The sequence below is a fragment of the Bos grunniens genome, chromosome 7 (assembly GCF_055505025.1).
Source record: "Bos grunniens cultivar Pamir isolate PY7600 chromosome 7, Bosgru_T2T1.0, whole genome shotgun sequence".
In the NCBI taxonomy this organism is placed as follows: domain Eukaryota; kingdom Metazoa; phylum Chordata; class Mammalia; order Artiodactyla; family Bovidae; genus Bos; species Bos grunniens.
The window spans coordinates 89,722,385-89,736,228 of NC_141171.1; the positions used below are offsets into that span (position 1 = coordinate 89,722,385).

Consider the following 13,844-nt stretch of genomic DNA (forward strand, 5'->3'; position numbering starts at 1 on the left):
TTGCAGTCCAAGGGACTCTCAAGAGTCTTCTCCAACAATACAGTTCAAAAGCATAAGTTCTTTGGTGCTCAGCTTTCTTTATAGTCCAACTCTCACATCCATATGTGACTACTGGAAAAACCATAGCCTTGACTAAATGGACCTTTATTGGCAAAGTAATGTCTCTGCTTTTTAATATGCTGACTGCCTTAATCCAGGCCAATTCACTCATGGTAACAGAAGAGCATGCATTTACCTTTTCTCAGAGCATGGTTTCTTCCTCGTAGTGCCAAGTAGGTGGGAGAGCAAATGAAGCAATGCCAATAAGCAGTTACAAAATTTAATACCAACATTTACCTGACAAGAGTTAGAGGGAGAAGTAATGTGCTCAATCCCCAAAGAGTTCTCAAATATTCAGACTTAGATGAATGTATTTTTAAAGGAATTTTACTCCAGAACCAAATTAGATGAGTACCCCCGGTTCCTCCATTTTTATATCATTATAAAATGGGAAGCTACATGTCTTTTGCCTTCCTGTACTATGACTGATGTTAAATTTACCTGTCTTTTGTCCTCTTGTTTTGAGTTCCACTTTTTGGGTAGAGATCTGCATATCTTGACTTGATACAAATGTTTACATGTTTACAAAAATAAACAAAACCTTGAGACCTACTTCTGCTTCATTTTATACCTTATTTCACACATACATACTTTTTATTATTTGCTTTAGCATTCAGAGTTCTTAGATGCAAACAAACACAATGGATTCTTAACGAATGAATACAGAGTGTCCAAGATCACCTACAGGTCAGGCTTAGAGAATATGTGGTCAGGAACAGTACCTAAACCAACTGAAGGACTACCAGCAAAGACCCCTCCTGCACTGCCCAAGGGACCTAGCTCAGGACACCGAGCCTCTTCTACTGCTAACCTGGAAGGTCGAGTACCTCTGCCACCATCTTCATCTGAAATGAGTTATTCATATGCTTTTTTCATTGCCCACTTCTGAAGTCTCAGTGAGGGTCATCAATTACATAACTGCATCATATCTGCAAAACAGTCTGGCTTTCCCAGGTGGTGCCAGTGGTAAAGAATCCGCTTGCCAATGCAGAAGACATAAGAGACACGGGTTCAATCCTTGGGTTGGGAAAATCCCCTGGAGTAGGAAAGGGCAACCCACTCCAATATTCTTGCCTGGAAAATTCCATGGAAAGGGGGGCCTGATGGGCTACAGTCTATGGGGCCACAAAGAGCCAGACATGAGTGAATGAACACATACATCATATCTGCAGAGGCAGCTGGAAGAGTGAATTATTGCCCTCAGCTTTGGAGAGATTAAGGTAAGCAACATCAAGTTAGAAAGTATATTTAAGGATTCTGAGCAAACAGTATGTCTGACAAATGTCCACTTGCATTCATTAACTTCCCTCTCCAATTTCTCTGTCTTTGCCAGTATTTCTATCACTTTACCACCAAGACTTCTACTACTAGTCATGCATGCAACTTTTTTAATCCTTCATTTCCTAAATCCAATTAATCAACAATTGTTTGCAAGTCATCTACTACTCGTCCAGTATAAGTAATGGTACTGGGAGAATTCAAAAGAAATATAAGCCATGATCTGACCAAAAATCTGCAATTAATATATAGAAAGTGTCAGATGATTATTAGTGCCAAATGAAAACACCGATTTTATTACAGTAGGAATTTTGAGGAGAGACCTATTGGCATGGATCAAGAAGTCAAGAAAGGAAGGTTTTATAGAAGAATTTAATATCCAATCAGGCCTTAAGTTTGACCTAAAGATGTAGATTATACATACAAATTTACCTGTGCTTATCCCAAAACCTCACTTAAAAAAAATACCAAAGAAGAGAAGTCATGAACCTATAACAATTACTACTTACTCAAGAACAAAGTCCAAAACACACGGAGGGAATGCCCAGCAAAGATCCTAACTACACTGCCTAGGGGACCTCGCATGGAATCCAGAAAGGGGCAGGTAAAAAGTCACAACAAAATTATGGAGAATGTTAGGCAGATATAGGAATAATAAATGATATGAGCAAAAACACAGATTAGAATGCTTTCACAGAAGGATGAAGTTAATAAAGATGTCAATTAGCTTCCAACAAATTCTGGACTCAAGAGCCACATATTACAGAACACAGCAGTAAACACCAGTAACTAGCTTCTTTATACCCTTGGAAGAAGAATGAACGTCTTTCCTCTGGAAAAACTGAATAAGCCTAGAGAAAGACCACTACATTCTGACACACAGCACTTCTCTCGCATTAAGCATCAGCCTCCCAAATAGTAACAGCAAAATAATCCCTTCCAGTTCATGAGCCACATCTAAAAACACAGGTTTCCCATTCAGTTTTTGAGATCTTACTTTTAAATACGGACAAGACCGGACTTGAGAAAAATGTTCAAGATACAAGACAGAGGTAAAAATCAATCAGAATGCATAATTCCAGAAAAAACAAATACTGAAGCACACACACACACACACACACAAAGCCTTTAGTTGGGGCTTACCTGGTGACTCAGTGGTAAAGAATCCCCCTGCCAATGCAGGAGACACAGGTTCAATCCCTGGTCCAGAAAGATCCCACATGCTTGGAGCAACTAAACCCGGGAGCCACAACTATTAAGCCTGTGCTCTAGAGCCCAGGAAACACAACTACTGAGTCTCATGCTACAACTGCTGAAGCCCACACGCCCTACAGCCCACGCTCAGCAGCGAGAGGCCGCCACAGTGAGACGCCCGTGAACCACAACTCGAGAGTAACCCGTGCAGCAACTAAGACCCAGCACAAGCAAAAAAATAAACAATTTTTAAAAGCCCTTAATTATTATTACACATCAAACAAGGTGCATTAAAAAAAGAAATAGTTGAACAAGAAAGGGCTTTTTCAAATTAAAAATATTAATCAAATAAATGATAATGGTTTGGAAAACAAAATAAAAACTCTCAAAATATTAAGCAAAATAATTTAAAAAACAACAGAAAAAAAGATGGAAAGTCTGAAACAAATGATATAAAATACAGGTTTTGTGCTAGGAAGTTCAACATCTGACATATGGAGAGAAGAAAATTATCAAAGAAAAGTACAAAATAAAATTCCAAAGTTTGTAAGGTTGGTTTCCAGCTTCGAGTAACCCACTAAAAGAAGAGAAATATTTTTTTAAAGAACAGAAATATTAACAAATGAAAATAGTCATATTAGGAGATGCCCTCACAATATTTCAAAACACTATGAAAAAGAGGAAATACTAAAATTTTCCTGCAAGAAGAAAAATGTCAAGAATAAAGACATTATCAGACATACAAGAACACATACGGTTTTTCTCACACCCTTTATTAGAAAGTTTTGGGGAATGTGCTCCAGTAAAAGGAGCTTCCCTGGTGGCTCAGATGGTAAAGCATCTGCCTATAATGCAGGAGACCCTGGTTCAATCCCTGGGTCAGGAAGATCCTCTGGAGAAGGAAATGGCAACCTACTCAGGTACTCTTGCCTGGAGAATCCCATGGATGGAGGAGCCTGGCGAGCTACAGTCCATGGGGTTGTAAAGGGTCAGATACAACTGAGCAACTTCACAAAAGGAAGGGAGCAACCCAAAAGACATGAGCCAAAAGAGTAAACCAAAAAAGAAAGAGTTGACTCAAACAGGAAGGCATTAAGGGAAGTCTCTGATTGAGAAGGGGAGAGACCTCAAAAGGAAAGAAAGATACCCTGGAAAAGGGAATGGCTACCCACTCCAGAATTCTGGCCTGGAGAATTCACGGGGTCACAAAGAGTTGGACATGACTGAGCAACTTTCACTTTCACTACAATTACTTCCTGTGGTCATGTATGGATGTGAGAGTTGAACTGTGAAGAAGGCTGACTGCCGAAGAATTGATGCTTTTGAACTGTGGTGCTGCAGAAGGCTCTTGAGAGTCCCTTCAACTGCAAGGAGATCCAACCAGTCCATTCTGAAGGAGATCAGCCCTGGGATTTCTTTGGAAGGAATGATGCTAAAGCTGAAACTCCAGTACTTTGGCCACCTCATGCGAAGAGTTGACTCATTGGAAGACTCTGATGCTGGGAGGGGTTGGGGGCAGGAGGAGAAGGGGACGACAGAGGATGAGATGGCTGGATGGCATCACTGACTCGATGGATGTGAGCCTGAGTGAACTCCGGGAGTTGGTGATGGACAGGGAGGCCTGGCGTGCTGCAATTCATGGGGCCGCAAAGAGTCAGATACGACTGAGTGACTGATCTGAACTGAATAGGCTTGGTGATAACCATCCCACATAGAAACAAAACAATGAAGGCTGAGTAATGAAGACACCAAGAAAAAACATTTTTAAAATAGTCATAAGAATTAAACATAATCTTTCAGCATTTTTAACATTGTGCAACAGCAGGCCTGTCCTTCCTTCTCTTACTATTTTCTCCCCCAGACAACCTTGAGCTGCACTTTATGAGTAGCACATGCAGACTTTCTGAGGAGAAACATGGAATTTATTACGTCAAGAGTCAGGGGCCACACTTCAGCCTTCAGATGGGCATGTCGGCATGCTGGACTCACAGCCTGTCTTTTTCTTTGAGGTCTCTCTCCTTCTCATCAGCTCCTTTTCAATGTGATTCCTGCCCTCATCCACAAATAAGTTCTGAGCCTCTGAATGCCATTAATTTCTGTACCAAGAATGCTCTTTGCTTCATGTCTCTCAAAAATTCAGGCTTACTTTTGGGTCAAAATTCCAATGAGAGTTATCTTCTTTTGGTAATCTTTAGACATTTACAACCAGAAGTAGAATATTTCTATGCCAGAGCATGTCTGAATTTCTGTTATAGTCCTTGACATGCACATACTTTAACAGCTATCAGTATCAGTTCGGTTCAGTTCAGTCACTCAGTTCTGTCTGACTCTTTGCGACCCCATGAACCACAGCACGCCAGGCCTCCCTGTCCATCACCAACTCCTGGAGTTTACTCAGACTCATGTCCATTGAGTCAGTGATGCCATCCAGCCATCTCATCCTCTGTCATCCCCTTCTCCTCCTGCCCCCAATCCCTCCCAGCATCAGAGTCTTTTCCAGTGAGTTAACTTTTTGCATGAGGTGGCCAAAGTACTGGAGTTTCAGCTTCAGCATCAGTCCTTCCAATGAACACCCAGGACTAATCTCCTTGAGGATGGACTGGATGGATCTCCTTGCAGTCCAAGGGACTCTCAAGAGTCTTCTTCAACACCACAGTTCAAAAGCATCAATTCTTCAGTGCTCAGCTTTCTTCACAATCCAACTCTCACATCCATACATGACCACTGGAAAAACGATAGCCTTGACTAAATGGACCTTTGTTGGCGAAGTAATGTCTCTGCTTTTTAATATGATATTTAGGTTGGTCATAACTTTTCTTCCAAGGAGTAAGCGTCTTTTAATTTCATGGCTGCAGTCACCATCTGCAGTGATTTTGGAGCCCCCAAAAATAAAGTCTGACACTGTTTCCACTGTTTCCCCATCTATTTCCCATGAAGTGATGGGACCAGATGCCATGATCTTCGTTTTCTGAATGTTGAGCTTTAAGCCAACTTTTTCACTCTCCTCTTTTACTTTCATCAAGAGGCCTTTTAGTTCCTCTTCACTTTCTGCCATAAGGCTGGTGTCATCTGCATATCTGAGGTTACTGATATTTCTCCCAGCAATCTTGATTTCAACTTGTGCTTCTTCCAGCCCAGCATTTCTCATGATGTATTCTGCATATAAGTTAAATAAGCAGGGTGACAATATGCAGCCTTGACGTACTCCTTTTCCTATTTGGAACCAGGCGTTGTTCCATGTCCAGTTCTAACTGTTGCTTCCTGACCTGCATATAGGTTTCTCAAGAGGCAGGTCAGGTGGTCTGGTATTCCCATCTCTTTCAGAATTTTCCACAATTTATTGTGATCCACACAGTTAAAGGCTTTGGCATAGTCAATAAAGCAGAAATAGATGTTTTCTGGAACTCTCTTGCTTTTTCAATGATCCAGCGGATGTTGGCAATTTGATCTCTGGTTCCTCTGCCTTTTCTAAAACCAGCTTGAAAATCTGGAAGTTCACAATTCACATATTGCTGAAGCCTGGCTTGGAATTTTGAGCATTACTTTACTAGTATGTGAGATAAGTGCAATTGTGCAGTAGTTTAAGCATTCTTTGACATTGCCTTTCTTTGGGATTGGAATGAAAACTGACCTTTTCCAGTCCTGTGGCCACTGCTGAGTTTTCCAAATTTGTTGGCATATTGAGTCCAGCACTTTCACAGCATCATCTTTCAGGATTTGGAATATCTCAACTGGAATTCCATCACCTCCACTAGCTTTGTTCATAGTGATGCTTCCTAAGGCCCACTTGACTTCACATTCCAGGATGTCTGGCTCTAGGTGAGCGATCACACCATCGTGATTATCTTGGTCTTGAAGATCTTTTTTGTACAGTTCGTCTGTGTATTCTTGCCACCTCTTCTTAATATCTTCTTCTTCTGTTAGGTCCATACCATTTCTGTCCTTTATCGAGGCCATCTTTGAATGAAATATTCCCTTGGCATCTCTAATTTTCTTAAAGAGATCTCTAGTCTTTCCCATTCTGTTGTTTTCCTCTATTTCTTTGCACTGATCGCTGAGGAAGGCTTTCTTATCTCTCCTTGCTATTCTTTGGAACTTTGCATTCAGATGCTTATACCTTTCCTTTTCTCCTTTGCTTTTTGCTTCTCTTCTTTTCACAGCTATTTGTAAGACCTCCTCAGACAGCCATTTTGCTTTTTTGCATTTCTTTTCCATGGGGATGGTCTTGATCCCTGTCTCCTCTACAATGTCCCAAACCTCATTCCATAGTTCATCAGGCACTATCTACCAGATCTAGTCCCTTAAATCTATTTCTCACTTCCACTGTATAATCATAAGGGATTTGGTTTAGGTCTTACCTGAATGGTCTAGTGGTTTTCCCTACTTTCTTCAATTTAAGTCGAATTTGGCAATAAGGAGTTCATGATCTGAGCCACAGTCAGCTCCCAGTCTTATTGTTGCTGACTGTATAGAGATTCTCCATCTTTGGCTGCAAAGAATATAATCAATCTGATTTTGGTGTTGACCATCTGGTGATGTCCATGTGTAGAGTCATCTCTTGTGTTGTTGGAAGAGGGTGTTTGCTATGACCAGTGCGTTCTCTTGGCAAAACTCTGTTAGCCTTTGCCCTGCTTCATTCTGTACTCCAAGGCCAAATTTGCCTGTTACTCCAAGTGTTTCTTGACTTCCTACTTTTGCATTCTAGTCCCCTATAATGAAAAGGACATCTTTTTGTGGTGTTAGCTCTAAAAGGTCTTTTAGGTCTTCATTGAACTGTTCAGCTTCCTCAGTGTTACTGGTTGGGGCATAGGCTTGGATTACTGTGATATTGAATGGTTTTCCTTGGAAATGAACAGAGATCATTCTGTTCTTTTCGAGATTGCATCCAAGTACTGTATTTTGGACTCTTTTGTTGACTATGATGGCTACTCCATTTCTTCTAAGGGATTCCTGCCCACAGTAGTAGATAACGGTCATCTGAGTTAAATTCACCCATTCCAGTCCATTTTAGTTTGCTGATTCCTAGAATGTTGACGTTCACTCTTGCCATCTCCCATTTGACCACTTCCAATTGGCCTTGATTCATGGACCTGACATTCCAGGTTCCTATGCAATATTGCTCGTTATAGCATCGGACCTTGCTTCTATCACCAGTCACATCCACAGCTTTTCCAAGGTAAGGAGCAGCGGCTGCTCTTTGCTGGAGCAGCCATGAAGAGATACCCCACGTCCAAGGTAAGAGAAACCCAAGTAAGACAGTACGTGTTGCGAGAGGGCATCAGAGGGCAGACACACTGAAACCATAATCACAGAAAATTAGTCAATCTGATCACATGGACCACAACCTTGTCTAACTCAATGAAACTAAGCCATGCCATGTGGGGCCACCTAAGATGGGCGGATCATCGTGGAGAGGTCTGACAGAATGTGGTCCACTGCAGAAGGGAATGGCAAACCACTTCAGTATTCTTGCCTTGAGAACCCCATGAACAGTATGAAAAGGCAAAATGATAGGATACTGAAAGAGGAACTCCCCAGGTTGGTAGGTGCCCAATATGCTACTGGAGATCAATGGAGAAATAACCGCAGAAAGAATGAAAGGATGGGGCCAAAGCAAAAACAATACCCAGTTGTGGATGTGACTGGTGATAGAAGCTATCAGTGTACCTCCTACTACATTTATGAAACATTAAAGAGCAAAGGTCAGATTTGGTTCAACTTGTCAGGTCCCTCCACAGTACCTTGTACATATAAGATTTCAGTTTTGTCAGCTGAATTGAACTGACCTCTCTTGATCAAGACTATAGTTATAGTCATGTGTCTATACCATCAAGTCTAACATCAAAGTCTTTCCATCTTTCGTAGCTGTATAAGCCTATTCTATTTCATTTTCCACTTGACCCCAACACAAATACATCAATACAGCTGTTATCAGTGATTCTCAGCAACAGGTGTACACTAGAATTCCTTAAAACTTTTCAGAAATACCATTGCCCAAATATCTCCAACACAGAATTTTAAGATTGGTCAAGCGTGGGGCCTAGGTGTCTGTGTTTTTAAAAAGCACTCTAGATTCTAATATGCAACCATGGTTAAGAAATGCTAAGCTTTTGTATTTACCTCACTTTTTGCTAGCAGCAAACTCATTTACCTTTAATAATATTCTCAGATTGTCCTACCTATCTATTTTGGTGATTTTCAGGCACTGATGTATTTGTACAGGATTCACTTAGAAGTTTTGCCTCCTTCAGGAAGTCTTCCCCCACTACTCTCATCTGCTGTAGTCTTCCATAGTCTCATATTTTACTGACTTACTATTTCAGAGTCACATATCAGCTTTCCACTCCAAAGGCCAGCAGGGCAGGGAGTCTGATAAATAAATATTCCACTAAATAAATATGCCACTCACAATTGCTTCTTTGGTTTGATCACATTTTAAGTTGAATACTTCATACAAAATAAATGAAAATAATAAAAACTAAATATACAAAACTTTTCTGATTATATTTCCATAGCATAAAGAGCCCAGACTCTAGAATCAGACATACCTTAATTTGAATCCTAGCCCCAACACCAGTAGTTGTGTGGTCTTGGGCAAATTATTAACTTTTCTGAGTCCTAGTTTTCTGATATGTAGAAAATGAGTAATAGAAGTAGCTACCTCATTAAATTGTTGTAATGATCAAATGAAAGTACATAAAATGTTTATCTAAACATCTGATATATACATATATATTAAGCAATCAGTTTATAAATACCTTTATTATTTAAGTGAAAAGTTCATAACTACTTTTAAATTACTACTTTGTTGAGAAAAAGCATCCACATTTTACATCTTTTCTTCACAAGTAAAGATAAGTGATCCTTTATACTTTATTGCGATATCTAACCAGATTATTTTCCCATCACAAAGCTTAAATGCATTATGTTAGAATGCTCATTACATGAAATGCTCTAAGCAATTTCAATGCTTATGGATACATCATCGCATTATATGCAGTTGCCTACAATTTACAGATTTTAATTTAGTTACTAAATAGTAGGAAATTCTGATTAAGAATTCACCAGAGGGGAGAAATCAAATTGAAGGGGAGTCTGTATCATGGGCCATTTAGCTGAATTAAACTCAGCTTCCATGTGCTGGTACAAGGGAATGATTAGAATCCTACATCTCTGGTTACTACAAACATCAAGTTGATTACCACCCAATCTACAGCTCTGTATTTTCACACTCACCACCCATGACTTCAGAGCATTTCACTAATGAAACTCAACAGGGAGAAAAACTGAGTGTTTTTCCTTCACCTTGTGCAATCTCACTCAGCTAACTATTTTGAAGTTGCCCCCAGATGACACCACTCAGAAAGATGAGAAAAGGGATCATGAAGGAAAAGGAGAGAGAGTGGGGGAAGGAGGCAGAGGAAAGACCACAGGCCACAAATCATATAACCAAGAAAATCAATGAAAATTCATTATAAAATAATGCAGAAAAATGTTTAGTTTTATTTACTTTGCTCCAAACCCCACTCTTTAAGGTGTGTTATTGTTTTCCTATTTAGAAAGTTCTGAGAGATTTATACAACTGAAGTATTTCACTGTTTTATTAAAGATCATTTTTAAATGAGCACTGAGCAATTTATAGAAAAATCTATGTCCGCTTTGGCTCATGTGATTCAGCCCTACCTGTGACAGGCTTGATAAACTGTTATTGCTTCATATTATTAAATAGTTTTGCAACTATGAAAACAAAAATATAACAGTTTCACTTTTCCATTCATTCTTGAGATTTCCCCCAGCCATCTCTCTCTTTTCTTTCTAAAGCTTTGTTCTTTATTTCCTTCACCCAGTGCCTTTGCTTTCGCTCTGTATCAGAATATACATTCACACTCTTTAAACAGTGTTTTAAGATCAACGCATGAGTTTTCATCTGAAGTGTATAGGTTTCTGCTGCGTTTAGCAATTTAAAAAGAGAAAAGCAGCTTTGACAGGTTCATATTTTCACCATGCAATTTCACTTATAAGGTACAACTGAGGAAACTTCATATGCAAAAGCAGTAGAATGTACACAAACTGCATTTTTCCTCATCAAATCACACATTGAAATAGTTGGTGGATTGCCTAAAAATCAATTATCAAACTTTTTTAATTCTAAGAACTTCAGCTTTCAATATAAAAACTGAAAATATTTTTCTAAGTTTTTAGTTTTTGCTTATCAACTTTAAGGCAAAAACAGAAGTAGCAATGTCTGTTTCTGCCTAATAAATGATACAGCAGCAGCCTTACAAGGGATAACACAAGGAAATCATTTGTTTCTTCATACACACAGGAATAGAAAAACACTTTTTAATGTAAACATACTTGAGATGCTGAGGTATGTTGTGAAGAGTTAGGTCTTGTGTAAATACACTTGTTTGTTTGACAAACAAGAGCACGTTTCAAAGGTTATCTATGCCTGTAGGCTTATACCAGAAAGATTATTTTTTCTTTTTTTAATGTACCTTTGGGACACAGGGGTGATGATAATATACATTACAAAAGAAGTGCAGAAATTAGGAAGAGTGAAGGAGAAAAAAATATTTTTCCAGTTATACAAATTGGTTATCAATTTTTCCTCCAAAGACCAAAACAACTTAACTACTAGAAAGTCAATGAAATTATTTTTCAATATTGTGAACAGACACAGCAGAATAGGGGATCTTCATTTAAAATCCTCTGCAGTCAAAATAAACCCATTAGAACTTCAGTATTGGGGAGCAGTGTTTTGAGCTTTGAGAAGGAACACACAAATAAGAATTATTTGGGGACCCACTCACCACAAAGTGACCAGTTAGTTTTTATGGAGTCCACATTAGTGCTAGCATAGCAACACCTACTGGTTCATTTATGAAGTAAAGTTGAAACCATCATGGCCAGAAATCGGTTCCTCCATCTTAATGAGAAAAATTGCAACTTAATTTATATAGAGAGGTGTCTATATATTAAAATGACTGCTTCCAAACCAAAGAATGGAAAGGAAAGCCACAGTTGTGGCAGGAAACACTAACTTTATGTTTAGAGCGCCACTGGGGCAATTGTTACACTTCTCTGTAAACTGAATGTGTCATCCAGCCTGCTTCTAAAAATTATGCCACGGTTGAGACTGATCCTGACCCTCTCCCTTCCCCCTCCTCCCCTAATCCCTCCCCCATCTTCTCCTTCTTCATGCTTTGTTTCAAGGGAGTCGCACAGTTCCAGGAAACCATTCACAAGAGGACTGAAAGGACTGAAGTAAGCTGAGAGGCATCGTGTTTATTTTTACCACCGATATGAAGTCTAGTCACCAAACAATGAATAATACAGCATGCAACGTTGTAGTCTGCCAGCTCTACCAACTCCTGAACAACATCTTAACTTAAAGAGACATTCAGGAACAAGGATCATAAAAAATAGAGCTGCGGAGAGCAGAAGTATCCAAAGGAAAATACAGTCAGATCACTACTAATCCCAAAGTTCAGTAGAATTTGACCTTGCCAATATTTAGCAATGCCAGAGCTCCTGTTTTAAACCTCTCTGCTCTGTAATAATTCCTGAAAAAACAGCCCCAGGAAAGTAAGCAAGAAATCATCTGCTGCCAGTTAACCAAGCTATAGGTCTGGACACTGGCTGGCTAAGGACGTGACTCCAAAGGGCTTCCCATGTGGCGCTAGTGGTAGAGACCCCACCTGTTAACACAGAAGACAAAAGAGGCGCAGGTTCAATCCCTGGGTCAGGAAGATCCTCTGGAGAAGGAAATGGCAGCCCACTCCAGAATTCTTGCCTGGAGAATCCCCATGGACAGAGGAGCTGTAGCCTGTAGCCTGTACAGGCTGGCGGGCTACAGGCCCCAAAGAGTCAGAGATGACTGAGTACAGATGCAAGTGTGCATGCACAAGAATACACACACACACACACACACACAGAGAGAGCCTTGGCAATAGTTAGTCTTTGCTCTCCAATGAGTGAGCCCCTCAAGGAGTTCATGAGGTGGGCGATAGGAACTAATCCAAGGAAAGCCAAGGCCTGAGGGCTAAAGTTTCGGAACACTGGCAACTTTGGTCAGTCTCCAAAACTCTGAAATAAAAACCCTTTCCCTCCTAGATAAGGCAGTAATTTCTGCTTACAGTCTCCAAGGATTGTATAAATTGACTGTCTGCTATTCCCAGTCTGTGCAGTCCCACCTTTCAGTTCAGATGGACTCCGTAGCAGTTTTATTTCTCTAGTTAACAGTGTAGATATGTCCACACCCCTGCAGCAAATTTTTAAGTGTCCTATTTGATCTGAAGCTACCAAGACTGACAGACTCTAGAGGACACTAGAAAATGTTGTGTTCCCCAAACGTGGGAGATTTGTACATAGCTGGACTAAGTCTAGACTTTTATCACCTGATGCCTGGGGCTTCCTGGGGTCACCTCCTAATTGCTCCCTTGAATACTAGTCTTACTCCCTATCTCAACATTCCTGCCAGATTTATTTGTCTAAAATATCTCTTTCACTGAGTCATGTCCCTTCTCAGAAACCTTGGTTGCTCATCTTGCCAGGGAATTTTCAAACTCCTTAGCTTAATGTTCTGTTTTCCAGACACGGGCCCCAACCTTCTTTTCCACCAGGGTTCTCCCCAACCCCTTAACACAAACCCTTCTCTCCTGTCAAGCTAACAGGTTAACCCACTCTTTGCTCATGTGTGTGGTCGCTAGGACTGCCTCTGTGTCTCAAATGGCGGTGCTGGCCTCCCACTTTCCCTTACCATCACTCTGTCCCCTCACCCACCCCTGCACCAGGGCTTTCTCCATTCACTCTTTCAAAATCTTTCAGAAACCTCTATATAGACCTCAATTTTTATTCCAGCCCCACATGAAGAATTCCTCTGTACTTTACTCAAAATATTTATCATTATCTCAAAATAGAGCCAGAAAATTCAGAAAACTCTCAGTTTCCACAGGATAAGAAAATAGAAAGGCCAGTGGAATTGGAAGGTAGGGTACCTGTAATACCTTTTCAGTGATTTAGTAACACTTGATTCAAGGAGGATCCACCTCCTGAGATACTGCCCTGATGCATTTACTGCCCTGATGTGTTTTCTGTAACTTAAGTTAAAACACTGCCTTTTCTTTGTTTTTAATTGTGGTTAAATATATCACTGCATATTTTAAGCATGGTTACTTTATAATTCAGACCTCCCTAGTTTTTCCTCACTGAATATTTCTTTGGACTTTTGTATTTACCTATTAGGAACATATGTTGGGGGGAAAAATGGG

The 13,844-nt window shown here is 40.1% G+C and overlaps 1 protein-coding gene and 1 non-coding gene across 31 annotated transcripts in view; one reads left to right on the forward strand and one right to left on the reverse strand.

Moving 5' to 3' along the window:
• LOC147369947 (uncharacterized) overlaps window positions 1–13,844 on the reverse strand; it is a 779,924-nt gene that overhangs the window by 740,077 nt on the left and 26,003 nt on the right. The window lies entirely within an intron of this gene.
• TRNAY-AUA (transfer RNA tyrosine (anticodon AUA)) lies at window positions 3,386–3,458 on the forward strand. The gene has a single exon. It is a non-coding gene; the product is annotated as a tRNA-Tyr (tRNA).